This window comes from Dermacentor albipictus, unplaced genomic scaffold, assembly GCF_038994185.2.
Source record: "Dermacentor albipictus isolate Rhodes 1998 colony unplaced genomic scaffold, USDA_Dalb.pri_finalv2 scaffold_11, whole genome shotgun sequence".
Classification (NCBI taxonomy): Eukaryota; Metazoa; Arthropoda; class Arachnida; order Ixodida; family Ixodidae; genus Dermacentor; species Dermacentor albipictus.
Genome location: NW_027225565.1, coordinates 338,212 through 353,476, shown reverse-complemented (window position 1 = coordinate 353,476; position 15,265 = coordinate 338,212). Strand labels below are relative to the sequence as shown.

At 48.0% G+C, this 15,265-nt stretch overlaps 1 protein-coding gene across 2 annotated transcripts in view; it reads right to left on the bottom strand.

The window, feature by feature from the left end:
• LOC139051334 (nascent polypeptide-associated complex subunit alpha, muscle-specific form-like) overlaps positions 1-3,093 on the bottom strand; it is a 129,280-nt gene extending 126,187 nt beyond the window's left edge. For both annotated transcript variants that reach the window (XM_070528344.1, XM_070528345.1), the window contains exon 1: positions 1,032-3,093. The gene's annotated coding sequence lies outside the window, so the exon portion shown is untranslated. The remainder of the gene's footprint in view (positions 1-1,031) is intronic.
• Between the last annotated feature and the right edge of the window lie 12,172 nt (positions 3,094-15,265).

Below are 15,265 nucleotides of genomic sequence, written 5' to 3'. Positions count from 1 at the left end.
AAATTAGAGTACGCATGCGCCATATGGGATCCTACTCAGACTACACTCATTCAAACTCTTGAAGCCATTCAGAATCGCGGCGCACGTTTTATCTTGTCGAATTATTCACTTCATTCCAGTGTCACATCCATGAAGAAAACCCTAAACTTGCCTGACCTTTCGTTGCGTCGAAAGTCATCTCGCCTCAGCCTTTTTCATAAAATATATTATAACAGCGAGATGAAGGACGTTTTGTTTCATCCACCTCCTTACATTTCTTCAAGGACCGATCATCGCTTCAAGGTGGGGCTACCTTCTTGTCGCACAAAATTGTGTAATGACTCTTTTGTTCCTAGAACAAGTGTCGCATGGAACCACCTTCCCTCCACAATCGCCAGCATTGCTGATGACCACCAGTTCAAGATCGCTTTGCAAGACGCCTTGTAATACTTCTGTTTTTTTGTTTGCTGCACGTCTTGCCATTTCTTTCCCACTCCTTTCTGTAGTGCCTTTGGGCCCTGAAAGTATTTTAAATAAATAAATAAATAAACAAAAGGAGCGCCCAACGCTGTATCCTGGCCGCCCGCCATCTGCGGAATTGGTTTCTCGGGGTGGAACAGCCCTGTCAACGGCTTGTGATCCATTATCAGACAAAATTTATTGCCGAAAAGATATTCTCTGAACCTTGTCACACCGAAAACTAGGGCGAGCGCTTCCTTTTCCAGTTGCGAGTAATTTCGCTCCGCCGGCGTCAAGGTTCTAGAGCGAAAAGCTATCGGATAGTCTTCGCCGTTGATGCGGTGGGACAGCACTGCGCCCAAGCCGACCGATGAGGCATCGTATTCCAGTCGAAGGGGTTTTCGCGGGTCATAGCGGACCAGAAATTTAGCCTTGCCTAAGGCACTCTTTGCTTCTCTAAATGCTCTGTCCTGGGACGGCCCCCATTGCCACAACACCCCCTTTGCCAGCAAGCGATATAAGGGAGCCAGCGTCGTTGACAAGAATTTAGCATAATAAGTAACCAAGCCCAAGAACGATTTCAGCTGGCTTACCGATGTTGGCTTCGGTGCGGCCAGTACCGCCTCGAGGTTATCTTGCAGAAGATGAAGACCTTTGGCAACGATGCGGTGCCCCAGAAACGACACTTGTGCTTCCCTAAATCGGCACTTGGCTTTGTTCAACTTCAGGTTGTGTTCACGAAGCCGCTGAAACACCTGCCGCAGTACCGATATGTCCTTTTCCGCCACAATGATGTCGTCGAGGTATACACTTGAACATTCGGCAAACCTTGCAAAATCGATTCCATGCGTCGCTGGAACAAGGCGGGGGCTGAAGCAATTCCAAATGCTAGGCGATATTGTAGCCGTAAAGGCCCCGGTGTGTGTTGAGCACCGCCGTCTTTCTAGCTTCGTCGTCCAGCGGCAGCTGATTGTACGCGTTGCGTAGGTCCAGAGTGCTGAAGACTGCGTCTCCCGAAAGCGCCGCAAATATGTCTTCAACTTTGGGCAGGGGATACTGTTCCAAGTGAGACGCCGGGTTGACTGTTAACTTGAAGTCGCCACACAATCGTATATCGCCGTTCTTTTTTTTGCTACCGGAACCACCGGTGTTGCCCAATCTGAAATGCTTATTGGCTAAAGCACTCCGTCTTGCACAAGACGGTCGATCTCGGCCGAAACTTTGGAGCGCATGGCATAAGGCACCGTACGTGCCTTACAGAAACGTGGGCGGGCTCCTTCTTTGAGGTGTAACTGCACAGGGGGGCCCTTGCAACAGCCAAGCTTGTTCTCAAAAAGATCCGAAAATTCATCGAGCAGAGGCGCCATCTCTTTATCCCGAAGAACATTTACACTTGAGGTGGTTCTAGTGTCCCAGAAGGACACACCCGCCTTACGGAAGGCCTCTATCGTGTTCCGGCCGCACAGCAGTGGTCCGTTACATGCCACCACGATTAGCGTGCTGGTCACAACAGCCGATCCAGTCTGAACTCTCATGGTTATCTCGCCGACAACTGGCAATGGCCCGAGAAAGCATGTTAAGTGGAGCGACGTTTTTTCCAGTGCCGGCCACCATTTGCGATGTTTCTTAAATATGTTCTTCGGTATGACACTGACCGGAGAACCCGTGTCTAGAATCATTCGAAATTTCCGGCCCTGCCATGTCAACTCTTCCTCGACAGGCTTCAACGTAGCTCTGTCGGCGGAGCTGTGCGCGACCAGAGCAAGCAACATTTCTTCTTCGTTCTCACCTTCCATTTCCTCGACGGCAAAGGCACCACGTTCTCGGTGGCGGCCACTGCTGCAAACCTTCGCCAGATTACCTTTCCTGCCGCAATGGTGGCACTTGGTGTTTCGATGACGTCACATGTGTGTTCCGTGGGGGCTGCCGCAACGCTCGCATGAATGGTTGTTCTTTGGCGTGTTCCACTTCGTCCAGGGTCGTCGTCCTCTCTGCGACTGTACAACATTGATGCTGGTTCCCGTAGTCACTGGGTCTGCTTCTCGCATGTCACGAACGTCGCCTAGCGCCTTCTCTGAAGCTAGGTCAAATTATTCTGCTTCCTCAAAAGTTAGCTTCTTCCGCGTTAATAGGCAGCGTCATGCGTCGTCGTCCCTGATTCCGCATACTATGCGGTCTCGCAGCATACGGTGCAGCGAGTCGCCGAAGTTACAACTTTCCGCCAGTCTCTGAAGGTCGGCAATGTATTCTCGAACGCTCTCTCCGTCCCTTTGCTTGCGCATGACGAACGAGAAACTCGCCGCTGTTTCATTAACTTGAGGATTGTAATGTTCCTCGAGGTATTCAACGACTTCATCGTAAGTCTGGCTGTTCACCGACACGGTGGGAAGGCGTCCTTGCAACATGCGCACGACATTATCGCTCAATGAAGACACCAGCAGAGCTCGGCGTTTGGCCGTGGCGGTAATTCCATTGCCCTCAAAACAAGCTTCCAGCCGTATCCTGTACGTGCTCCAGCTGCTCACCGTCTCGTCGAAAACCGGTGGGCGAGATGCCATCATTCGATCCTGTCAGTCGCTGACCATGCTCACATGAAGTCCCACCCTCGTCGCCACTGCTGTAGCCCGAGTAATACCAACAGACCCCGTAGGTGCAGGCAATGGAATGGTTTATTGAAGATAGCGTGGCTGCTTTTATTCTGTACGAATCAGTAGGTGCATGCGCACTTCGTGATGCGATAGGCGGGCTTGCAATGACGCGATACGGCAGCACCCATCGAAGCGACGGCTCTAACCTAGCACCAAAATGGGTTCGATTCGTGGTAACGCGTGAAGTTCGCGAGCTAGGGGAAGTGACTGTGGTTATCGCTTTCTCTGAACTAGCATGTGTTATCAAGATTGATTCATTAGACGCCGTTGATTCTGAATTCGATTGTGGATTTTATGGCTGGTAGGCCTAAGACGGCTAAGCTTGGCTGGTGAAGGCACGTAAAGTTGGTTTGCTCAAAACTAAGCGCAACTAATTGTTTGCTGCTTACAGAATAACCTCTAAATTGTAATTAAACGCGAATACACGCAAGTCAAAATTTCTATTCCTATCGTAAAATTTCGTTCTCGATTTTACAAACTTCCCGATTTAACGAAATAATCCGAGCGTGGTCATCACTTCGTTAAGTTGAGTTTCAACTGTATTGAAATAAACTATACTTTTTTATTATTATAAGTTTTTCCTGGTTTACAATGTGCAGATAAGCCTTCGTTTGTAGTAAGAAGAAAAGTGGTGCTCCCTTCGCCTTCGTTTTCGATGAGTGGCTTGGCTCGTCTATCGACAGAACAACGATGACAGGGGCCAGCCATGACACGTGTGCTTGGGGAAAGGCGCGGTACAAATATAAAAAATGTTTCTATAACAACGCAAACTTATAGCACCAGCTTTTTGTTTTCAAAAGTGGTTGAAAAGGTCAAAATGTAGGTGGTTAACCACAGTTACACTCCCTCCTGTGAAAGCAGAACGATGGGCGGCTTTCACAATTTACAAGGTGGGCTAGCGACATCGCTCTCACTTCAGTGTTGCCGGGGGCGGGACTCTTACTTTTTTAGATGCTGCTCAGATCGAAAGATTATGCTTACCATAGTAGGATACAACAACAACAAAAAAAAAAACAGCAGTTAGCAACCAAGGCACACGGAACGCACGGGGTTGTGTTACTCCGCCAGCCAATCACAGAAGCAAACAAAATGGTCGTCATGCAACCTTTTCAAGATAGCGTCGTACTTGATACCTCCGGAGCGTCTGCAATTCTTGAAGAGTCTTTTCATCGGCGGAAGCGATGAGGTGTGCAACAGATATAGACAAAGTGTATGGAGTCTGAGCATTTCACTCTTCAAAAGTCCGCAGTGCAGTTTATTTCACTGCTGAACACGTTTTACTCATGAAACTTCACTTCCAGCTGAAGTGAAACTTGACATTGAATAGTTGCAGCGAAACAAGCGTTTTATATCAGTTCAATAAAGAAATAGGCTTTCACCATTCCACTGTAATAGACGAGTAAAAACGTATAAAATTACGCTCTTATAATACTGTTTTTGTGTTTACCGCCTTAAGTCTTCCCGCGCCTAGATCATCCCTTTAAAGTGCCGCCCGTTCTTGCGCGCACTAACTTCTTGAGTCACTCGCCCCTCTTTTTCGCGATATATCACTGGAATAAGTTACCAAATGAAATCCTATCAGCTCTAAGTCATGATGATTTCCTAGAAAAACTAAAACACTATTTTAACGGACAAACGTAGTATGCACTTGCTCATTTATTACAGATATCACTGTGTTATTGTGCGCTTTTTTCTTATTTTGCATTTTTTTCTCACCTTATTTTGATGTTCCTTTCGCAAATGGTTTTGTTCTAGGTTAGCACAGAGTTCCTTGTACTGCATAAAATTTTCTCTGTTTGTGCTTTTCATTGTTGCATGTAGTATATGCTGGTATGTGTACCTTTTTAGCAAGCATTTTCCTTATACGAAGTGGCCAAATTACGTTGATTTTGTGTCATCATCATCATCAGCCTGATTTTTGTCCACTGCACGACGAATGACTCTCCCTGCGATATCCAATTACCCCTGTCCTGCGCCAACCGATTCCAACTAGCACCCGCGAATTTCCTAATTTCATCGCCCCACCTCTTCTTCTGTCGTCCTGGATTGCGTGTCCCTTCTTTTGGTACCCATTCTGTGACACTAATGGTCCAACGGTTATCTAACCTGCGCATTACATGGCCTGCCCAGCTCCATTTCTTTCTCTTAATGTCAATCAGAATATCGTCTATACCCGTTTGCTCTCTGATCCGAACCGCTCTCTTTCTGAATCTTAACGTTATGCCTAGCAATCTTCGTTCCATCGCTCTTTGCGCGGTCCTTAACTTGTTCCCAAGTTTTTTTGTCAGTCTCCTATAGTCTCTGGCCTATATGCCATCACTGGTAAAATGCACTGGTTGTATACCTTCCTTTCCAATGATAATAGCAAGCTTCCAATCAGGAGCTGGCAGTGTCTGCCGTGTGCGATCCAAGCCATTTTTATTCTTCTGTGAATTCCCTCCTCATGATGGGGGTTCCCTGTGATTAATTGACCTAGGCAAAGGTACTCCTTCACAGACTCTAGAGATCGACTGGCGATCCTGAACTCTTGTTCCTTTGCACGGCTATTTTTCATTATCCTTTTCTTAAGCATGTTAATCTTCAACCCCACTCCTTCATTCACTCTGTTAAGGTCATCAATCATTTGTTGTAACTCGTCTGCATTGTTGCTGAGTGGAACAATGTCACCGGCAAACCGAAGGTTGCTGAGATATTCGCCGTCGATCCTATCTCCTAAGCATTCCTAGTGTAATAGCTCGAATACTTCTTCCGAACGCGCAGTGAGATTTCCTAGCAAAACTGAAGCACTATTTTAACGTCCTAACTTGCTCATTCTCATTCGTTTTGAGGCATGACGGTGTTATTGTGCGCTTTTCTACACCCATTTTAATTCTATAGGCATCATTGTATTGCCCTTACTGTTTCTTTTTTCCTGTTTTCCCTCTTGTGTTCTTTTTATTTGAGCATGCATTATCTGTTTAAATGCGTATACTGTATCTATCACTAATTCATTGTAACACCCTTACGTAATGCCCGTATGGGCCTTTAGGGTACTCGAATAAAAAAAAATTGAAAAACGAAAAACATTGAAAGCTTAATTTCTTCAACGTTTAGGCTAACACGAGAGTGGTGAGTTGATGTTAAACGTTACCTTGCGGGCGCCACTGCTGCTTGTTTGCGTAATACAAAGAACACACAGAGAGAGGTGCTTGCTTGAGGCGTTGTGCGCCATATTTTATAACCTCTGAGAGGGTTGAGCGTTGTCATTTTCTCCCATGGCCCATCGCATTGTGGCAGAAGTATTAAACTTTAATTGAATAATGCGGCTGTGCGTGCGAAAATCACAACTGGATTATGAGACAAGCCGTAGTGGCGGACTCCTGATTAATTTTGACACCGTGATGTTCTGTAACGTCCAAAACCTAAGTGCAGGTGCGTTTTGTATTTGTCGAAATGCGGCTGCCGCGACTGGGATCAAATCCACGACCTCTAGCAATGCCATAGCCGCAAAGCTAACGCGGTGGGCACAGAACGTAGTAGTAATCCCAGCGATGCACTTTAATTAATGCGGCTCTGCCTCTGCACGCCCTGCGTAATTGCCCGCTTTACATATTTGCATGGAGTTTATTTTTGGGAAATAGCAACAACGTACTGTACCGTACCTTGAACTTAAGCTTACCCTGTTTCCCCGCTACCACTGGGGTTTCCTTGCCTTCTCACGCGGCTGCGTTGGATTCCTTGCGCAAGGTCACGGAAGTTGGCGGGATGAAAGTCCGTCCTTATATTCCACTGGGCAAACAAGTCGGTACTGGCGTAATTTACGATGTTGACGAGACCATTGTTGACTCCGATCTGTCAATCTTAATCAAGCCAGCTACGGAAAACACCATCATCACAAACGCGTTTCGTCTCGGCACGTCACGGTGTGTGAAGATCATATTTAAGGGCGAATCCCTGCCATCGCATGTAAAAGTGGGCGACTTCCGACACGCAGTTCGCCCCTTTATACCACAACCGCTGCAGTGCTGGAAGTGCATGAAGCTTGGTCATGTGAGTAGTGTGTGCAATAACACTACCGTCTGTTCTCGCTGCACTGGGCCCCACACCACAAACACGTGCGAAGCCAGTGTGCTGAAGTGCACAAACTGCAGCGGCCCTCACGATGCAATTTCGAAGGAATGCCCTTTGATTCGAAAGGAAATGCAAATATTGAAGAAAATGGTTACAGACCACTCGTCTCACCGAGAAGCAGCAGCATCTATTAAGCGACGACGATCACGTCGCCGACGTCGATCAAGAGCCTCCAAAGCCTCTGCAGAGCGCCACACACGTATATTACCACCCACTCTTCCGCCCAGGCCAAACGCAGTCAGCTCAAAGGACAAAGGTGCATCGAACAGCACGGCTGCTGACGCGTGGCCTGCACTCCCGAGGCTACATGCCCCTACTGGGCGAAATGATACTTGTACAGCAGGGGACACTTCGTCTGTTCCTGATAAATTGGCGGACCAAGATCAACAGATTGTTGTTATGATCAGCTCTCTGGTGAGTGCTATGCGTGTTCTTCTGGACAAGCTACAGACATCAACAGCTCGAAGTGCACTGCAAGTGCTGGATGCCATCTGTCCGGTTCTGCCGAGCCTTCAGAAGTCCAGGGCTTGAGAACTTCTACAGCAAAACCATGGCTCATCGACAACAACAACGATCGTTCCGGGATGATGTGAGAAGTGCCTCCATATTCCAATGGAATGCGAGAGGCCTGAGGTCCCGTATTTCGGATTTTCGACAGCTCGTATTCGCAAACCATTTTCCTATACTGGTCATCTGTGAACCGAACTTATCAGCCTCCATAAGACGATCGGGATATAAATCTTTTGTTTCAAACACGTGGGTCCATAGTAGTAAGGTGCTGGTTTTCATTCGCAAGGACCTTACGTATTTTTCCCAACACGTAGCGCCACACGATGGTAACCAATACATCTGTGTTACTGTGAAATGGAAGAAACTGTCTTTTATACTTATTGGGGTCTACCATTCCCCAACAAGTCAGTTTGATAGAAAAAGACTGGAAGATATTATGGCTGCTACTCCCGGTCCTTGGATAATAACAGGGGACTTCAACGCTCACCACCATATATGGGGAAGCTCCATGATAAAGTCGAGGGGCAGGTCACTAATATCCTTTGCATCAGGCCACAACCTGTGTTCTAAATGACGGAAGCCCGACATTTCTGCGAGGATCGAACTACGTACAGCAGCTGCCTTGACTTGACTTTGGTATCACGTTGCCTGACTTTGAGCGTGCAGTGGTTCACTGATATTGAAACCCATGGAAGTGATCATATTCCGACCTATGTGAGAATCGATGGACTAGACGCCGCATTACCGGTTGTCTCTCGCCAAATCGACTGGTCAGTCTTTCAAGATTGCGTAGAAGACACACGCAAGACACATATTGCACGCAGATTAGAAGACATAATTGCAGACGCTATGCAAGATTGTACACGCTACTTCACGCATCCATCAAAGTGTACAGAGAATGACATTGAATTGGAAAGGCTTCGTGCACTACGTCGCCGAGCTGAAAGGAGGTACAGGCGCACGATGTCAATTCTTGGCCTCAGAGAAGCTCCGCGCATGCAAAAGAAGATCAAACGCCGAATGGATAAGCTAGCGGATCAAAGATGGAAATGTTTTTGCGACTCACTAGACCCCCGCAAGCAATTGTCCCGTGTGTGGCGTACCCTACGGGGTCTTTGCTCGAGTCCTCAGCAACGACGCCCATTCAACGCCCTTGCTCTCTATCAAAACCGCCGTGAGATAGACGTCGCAGAGGAATTTTGTGCGACCGTCGCCGGCGGCACAGTTTTAGTCCCTGACATGGCTCTAGGCAATATCCCCGGCCCACGAGATGCAAGTATGGACGCTCCATTCTCTATGGAAGAGTTAGAAGCTGCCATGGCACTATGCAGGTGTTCGTCTCCACCAGGGCCCGATGGCATAACATATACTGCTTTGCGCCACCTAGGCAGAGAAGCACGAAGAGAACTCCTCAGCCTATTTAATTGTTCATGGCAAGATGGTGTCGTCCCACAGGAATGGAAACGCAGCCGCCTGGTACAGCTTCTAAAAGCAGGAAAGTCACCGCTCGAACTTGCATCTTATCGGCCTATAGCTCTTGCCAGCTGCGTCGGGAAGCTCATGAAACGTATGATCCTCATGCGTCTCGAATGGTACCTTGAACACCACAAAATTTACCCTGACTCTATGGCGGGATTTCGACGCCGTCGTTCATCGATTGACAGTGTCATCGATCTAGTATCATCTGTGAAACAACAAAAATCTCGGAAGCGATTATCAGTAGCACTCTTTCTTGACGTGAAAGGCGCTTACGACAACGTTTCCCATCAAACCATTCTAGACGCACCTTTGACAATTGAACTAGGAGGGCGAGTATATCGATGGGTCAGTAACTACTTGACACAAAGGTCCTTGTTCGTACGTACGGAAGATGGTCCGACTACCGACCACTACACATGCCGAGGCGTTCCCCAAGGCGGTGTTCTGAGCCCTATTCTTTTCAACCTCGCGCTTCTTGGGCTGGCCGAATCCCTACCGGAAACAGTGAGTGTTTCAATCTACGCCGACAACATCTGCATCTGGTCATCAGCGGTCACTCGCCAGCAGGTTCACGCACGGCTACAGAGAGCAGCAACACAGGCATCTGACTACGTTCACACACAAGGCCTTACCATCTCAACAGAAAAATGTGCGTTAGTCGCTTTTAGGCGAAAAGCGATGACTCCTTATTCAGTATGCATCAACGGTCAGCCTATCTCCTACAAGAGAAATCACCGGTTTTTGGGCGTCATTGTAGAGCGGGGCCTCACTTGGAGCCCTCATGTTGCCCACTTAAAGAAGAAGCTCACATCTATTGTTCACGTCTTCAAGTTCATCACCGGCAAAACATGGGGATCGTCAGTGGGCTCCATGCTACAGTTATATCGAGCACTGTTCATCGGATTCCTACGCTATAGCTCCCCCGTGCTTGCTAAAACATGCAAGTCAAATCTTCGAGAACTTCAGAGCGTGCAGGCGCAGGCACTACGTGTTTGCCTAGGCCTTCCGCGCAGCGCCTGCGCCTCAACAGCTGGAACCATTATAATGGCTCAAGACTATCCGATCACATGCAGCGGTGCAGCGGTGGCGTAGACGTAGAACACCCGCCTCGCGTGCAAGGGGTCCGTGGTTCGAATCCCGGTGCCGGCAAGACCTGAGAAGGGAACGGAAGAAACTAGTACATAAGAAGCCGATCAATGAGTTAGCGGTAAGAGGGAAAATAGAGGAATTCCAGATCAAGCTACAGAACAGGTATTCGGCTTTAACTCCAGAAGAGGACCGTAGTGTTGAAGCAATGAACGACAATCTTGTGGGCATCATTAAGGAGTGTGCAATGGAAGTCGGTGGTAACTCCGTTAGGCAGGATACCAGTAAACTGTCGCAGGAGACGAAAAATCTGATCAAGAAACGCCAATGTATGAAAGCCTCTAACCCAACAGCTAGAATAGAACTGGCAGAACTTTCCAAGTTAATCAACAAGCGTAAGACAGCTGACATAAGGAAGTATAATATGGATAGAATTGAACATGCTCTCAGGAACGGAGGAAGCCTAAAAACAGTGAAGAAGAAACTGGGAATTGGCAAGAATCAGATGTATGCGTTAAGAGACAAAGCCGGCAATAGCATTACTAATATGGATGAGATAGTTCAAGTGGCTGAGGAGTTCTATAGAGATTCATACAGTGCCAGTGGCACCCACGACGATAATGGAAGAGAAAATAGTCTAGACGAATTCGAAATCCCACAGGTAACGCCGGAAGAAGTAAAGAAAGCATTGGGAGATATGCAAAGGGGGAAGGCAGCTGGGGAGAATCAGGTAACAGCAGATTTGTTGAAGGATGGTGGGCAGATTGTTCTAGAAAAACTGGCCACCCTGTATACGCAATGCCTCATAACGTCGAGCGTACCGGAATCTTGGAAAAACGCTAACATAATCCTAATCCATAAGAAAGGGGACGCCAAAGACTTGAAAAATTATAGACCGATAAGCTTGCTGTCTGTTGCCTACAAAGTATTTACTAAGGTAGTCGCAAATAGAAACAGGAACACATTAGACTTCTGTCAACCAAAGGACCAGGCAGGATTCCGTAAAGGCTACTCAACAATAGACCATATTCACACTATCAATCAGGTTATAGAGAAATGTGCGGAATATAACCAACCCTTATATATAGCTTTCATTGATTACGAGAAAGCATTTGATTCTGTCGAAACCTATGCAGTCATGGAGGCATTACGGAATCAGGGTGTAGACGAGCCGTATGTAAAAATACTGAAAGATATCTATAGCAGCTCCACAGCCACCGCAGTCCTCCATAAAGAAAGCAACAAAATCCCAATAAAGAAAGGCGTCAGGCAGGGAGATACGATCTCTCCAATGCTATTCACAGCGTGTTTACAGGAGGTATTCAGAGACCTGGATTGGGAAGAAATGGGGATAAAAGTTAATGGAGAATACCTTAGTAACTTGCGATTCGCTGATGATATTGCCTTGCTTAGTAACTCAGGGGACCAACTGCAATGCATGCTCACTGACCTCGAGAGGCAAAGCAGAAGAGTGGGTCTAAAAATTAATCTGCAGAAAACTAAAGTAATGTTTAACAGTCTCGGAAGACAACAGCAATTTACAATAGGCAGCGAGGCACTGGAAGTCGTAAGGGAATACATCTACTTAGGGCAGGTAGTGACTGCGGATCCGGATCGTGAGACGGAAATAATCAGAAGAATAAGAATGGGCTGGGGTGCGTTTGGCAGGCATTCTCAGATCATGAACAGCAGGTTGCCATTATCCCTCAAGAGAAAAGTGTATAATAGCTGTGTCTTACCAGTACTCACCTACGGAGCAGAAACCTGGAGGCTTACGAAAAGGGTTCTACTCAAATTGAGGACGACGCAACGAGCTATGGAAAGAAGAATGATAGGTGTAACGTTAAGGGATAAGAAGAGAGCAGATTGGGTGAGGGAACAAACGCGAGTTAATGACATCTTAGTTGAAATCAAGAAAAAGAAATGGGCATGGGCAGGACATGTAATGAGCAGGGAAGATAACCGATGGTCATTAAGGGTTACGGACTGGATTCCAAGGGAAGGGAAGCGTAGCAGGGGGCGGCAGAAAGTTAGGTGGGCGGATGAGATTAAGAAGTTTGCAGGGACGGCATGGCCACAATTAGTACATGACCGGGGTTGTTGGAGAAATATGGGAGAGGCCTTTGCCCTGCAGTGGGCGTGACCAGGCTGATGATGATGATCCGATCACGACTTACATTAGCACCGAAACGCTTCGAGCCCATGTTCGTCATGTTTCACGGATGCAGTCAAGCTCTCTTGCGTGCCTGCCAGAACGGCGACCACAGGCGTCCTTCTCCAACAAGGTCAGCATCCATCGTGCCTCCCTACCATCGGGTTTCACACCCTCAGCACGTTCAACCTCAGCTTTTTGTTTAAAACAACCTCAAGTGCGTCTTACGGTTCCAGGGATAAGAAAGAAGACCGACCTGCCTACCTTGGCCTTGAAGCAAGAAGCTCTGGATTGTTTGCACACTTTCTACTTTGATCGAGTCCACATATATACGGATGGCTCTTCCATTCAGACTAATTCCACCAGCGCAGTGGTTATACCATCACGATCACTAAGCATCCAATACAAGATTTCTCACTTGGCAACATCGACCGGTTCGGAGCTTGTTGCCCTCCGAGGTGCCGTTGATTATATTAATAACCAACCGGCTAATCGGTGGGCTATATTCTGCGATTCGAAGGCGGCCTTACAATGTCTTCTGGCATCTCTTCGTCGCGGGTCATGTGAACAACTCGTGTCGGAGATACGGGAAATGCACCATCACATGATCGCGAAAGGACACGACGTCGTGCTTCAATGGTTGCCTGGTCATTGCGGTATCTCCGGCAACGACCTCGCTGAAGAGGCTGCTAGAAAAGCACACGAAGGAGCAACCCTTGTTTCAATACCTTTCTCGCGGACCGACGCAGCCCAACACTTAGGCAAGCTAGCGCACTGTTTGTCATTGGAGAAGTTGCACACACCTGAATTCACTCAACATCGCTTGCATTCCCTCGATCCCGCTATGCAACTGCGGCAAGCCGCAGTTGCATAGCGGGATCGATGGCGGGATCGATCGCGATGGCGGATCGAGTTGCATGGCGGGATCGAGGGAATGCAAGCGATGTTGAGTGAATTCAGGTGTGTGCCACTTCTCCAATGTCAAAGAGTGCGCTGATAGCTCTGTCGGTGTCTTTCGGCTTAATATTCGAGCTGCGAAATTCTGACCGCCTCCACTATTAGGTCTTCTGCGAAATGAGGAAACAGTGCTGTGCCACTTACGTTTGGGCGTCGCATTCAGCAATGCTTATGCATTTCTGATTGGAATGGCTGATAGCGCCGAGTGCAATGCCTGCGGTGTCGAGGAAACCATAGAACACCTACTGTGCTACTGCCCATCTTTTGAAAATGAAAGGCAAGACCTCTGCACAGCTCTCAATCAGCTAGATGGAAAGCCGTTCACCTTGAACAAGATCTTGGGCCCATGGCCTTGCATATCGCAGCTACAAAAGGCCACAAAAGCGCTGCTGCGATATTTGAAAGCGACCAGATTGAGTCAGCGTCTGTTATCCGGACTGAGTGACCGACTGATATCTCCAGTGGACTTCCTCTTCTTTTAATCTTTCCGTCCCCCTTTCCCTTTCCCCAGTGTAGGGTAGCCAACCAGGCTCAGTCCTGGTTAACCTCCTTACCTTTCATTTATCATTTTCTCTCTCTCTTGCCTTCTCACGTCACCTGTGTGTATGGGAACTGCCTCAACTCCTCCTCCCTCCTCTCTGCAGTTCTATCTGCGTCCCTCTGGCCTCGTACGTTAGTAGAAAGCGCTACAGTTTCTGCAATGCTTCTGTGGGGAGTCACGCATAATTACGGCTGTCAAGCGCCTAATGTGGCGACGGCCAGGAAGCTCCAGAGGGCATTGTGCGCATTCGACGCGGGGTGAAAACGAGTTTCTCCTGTCGCCTTTGCTCTCTCACTCACGCTCTGAACCATTCCCGACATGGTGTGGGCGCCAGCAGCAGCCACACCAGCACACAGCAGCAGTGGGAAAGTCGAAGGAACGGGCGAAGTAAGCTTCACTTGAAGTAATTAAGCGGACTGGCATATGCTTTCTGATTCCACGGCGAACGTGATCGCAAGCACACCCGAATCAGACAACACCCCCAGGTAGAGTGAATGAGTAGTTCAGATAAATGTGAAGGATGAAAAAAAAAAAGCCCGAGAAACGAGGCAGGGGGTAGAGTCAGGCGTGTCTAACTGGCCTCTTTGTTTTTACTTGGCACGAGAAATGCTCGCTGGAATGTCAAGCACTTTCTTCGGAGGGGGCAACCTTTGGCAGTGGTAGACAGAGGAAAGGGTACTCTCTGCCATTCCGCTCCAGAGCACTGGCAGAGAGGACGGGCAGTTGTCGACGCGGAAAGGCGCCACGTGCAGGAGCACGAGACCACGTTTAAACACCCAGGATACAGAACGTGAGTGAATAAATTGCGGGTATTTCTTTTTTTTATTTTGGTGTAGGATATTCCAACAAAATTACTACAATGTTCTTGACCACTCCGAAAGTAGTATTGGTGGAAGCCTTGATGGTGTTAGGTCTACATTACATAATAATATATTAACGCGATAGCGTGCCGCAGAAAAGCCGGTGTCGTCGGCGTCGGTGTCCGCGGCGTCGGCCGTGAGCGATAAATCACAGCAGGCACCTCATAAATAAAAAGCAACTTCCGAGATGGGCTGGGTGGGAATCGAACCAGGGTCTCCGGAGATTCAGACGGAGACGCTACCACTCAGCCACGAGTTCGATGCTTGAAAGCGGCACAAACGCGCTTCTAGTAAACGCGGTGTTGCCTTAAACACGGGCCGTAGAAAGTTATACTGCGGTGTATATCGGTAATTATGAGCATGTAACTTACAGAAGTCGCATTTACACGAGTAGCGTAGTACGTTTCCGCTACATTTCTTCTGCGCTTACCGCACACGCAGAGCCATCTTGCGGCAAACACAGAAGACCCCCTCCTCCCAATGT